Below are 1397 nucleotides of genomic sequence, written 5' to 3' on the forward strand. Positions count from 1 at the left end.
TAATTTATGTGGGGTGGTTCTGCAATGTTTTTATATTATTTGAAAGGATTTTTATTTTCTATTTTTTTTTTTTTTCGTGAAATACATTATTTATTTTAAACTTTTTGTGAAATTATGTTTTTTCTCTGATTTTCCTCTTTGCAAAGTAGTAGTAATTATTATATCACAGCTACACAGATTTCTTTTTTATATAATAATAAAAATAAAAGTCGTAAGTATAATTATATAAAATTATATATATAATACACAAAATATATATAATTATATATACAAAAAAATATATACAATAATCAATCTAGAAAATGGGATAATACCTAATTGTTATTGGTCAAAAAAAATAAGAATCGTTTTTTATGTTTTGAGTCTATAATTATTTTGTCTCTGAAAAATTACCTAAAATTAGTTTTTTCATAGCCGAAGTGTTTTTGCATACATTTTGTAATTTATTGTAACATTTGCAAAAAATTTTAAATTTCGAAATATTTAATGAGAACCTTGTAACAAAAGGTATAAGGTACAAAAAAAGAACCAGCAAACAGCTAAAAATTGAGTTTTCCGAATGCCATCTTGAATTTTCACATTTTTATGGCCGATTAGGATTCAGCAACCTCGAAAACCCCTATGGCAACATGATTTTCTTAATAAATTATCACTGGTTTTATATTATCGAGGGTCAAATAGGGATTTCGACCAAAAAATTTATTTTTCGGCCGCCACATATTAAATTGTCATATATTAATTATGATGAGATTCGACCCATAATTTTAGGATATGTTTCGAGAACTCTGTTGGTTAAAGAGTCAAATTTCCGGAAAAGGGGGTGTAAAGTGATCACAATCTAATTAAAGGGAGGGGGTAACATTGATATTATTAAACCAAATTTGGATTAGTACAGTATAAGTACTAGGATCAAGGACTCTTATAAGTATATTTTTTGATTGTTATTAAGGGGGCGTCCAGCGTTAAGTAGCAAAACTGCCCCACAATTCCAAATATTGTGTGCTGGGTATGTCTTGATATCCATACCCCACCGGAGTGGAGATCCAGTGTGCTATACAAGTAGCAAACACCCTTTTTTATGTGATATTGTAAATGTATATAAGTTCATAGTTTTATACAAAAGATTTCAACATCTCATTGGTGAGAGGACATATTAAAATACAAAATTTTTATTTTAAATTAAAAATTTTTCAAAAAATTATTTTGCTAAATTGTGCAAATATATTTTCTTAATGTAAAATTGATTTAAAAAATGAAAATATTATTTTAGTTTTTCCAGGAAAAATCATAAAGTCTGTTATATACATAATAATAGTATGTTATTTATGGTATATTTATCACTTACCCGAATTTGTTGTTAATCCAGTTGTAATATAATAGCCATTGTGACAAGCTGG

The 1397-nt window shown here is 26.6% G+C and overlaps 1 non-coding gene across 1 annotated transcript; it reads right to left on the bottom strand.

Moving 5' to 3' along the window:
- Positions 1-948: 948 nt before the first annotated feature.
- Positions 949-1077, bottom strand: LOC123294351. Its single transcript, XR_006535097.1, has one exon. It is a non-coding gene; the product is annotated as a U11 spliceosomal RNA (small nuclear RNA).
- Between the last annotated feature and the right edge of the window lie 320 nt (positions 1078-1397).

The sequence above is a fragment of the Chrysoperla carnea genome, chromosome 2 (genome assembly GCF_905475395.1).
Source record: "Chrysoperla carnea chromosome 2, inChrCarn1.1, whole genome shotgun sequence".
NCBI classification, from domain to species: Eukaryota; Metazoa; Arthropoda; class Insecta; order Neuroptera; family Chrysopidae; genus Chrysoperla; species Chrysoperla carnea.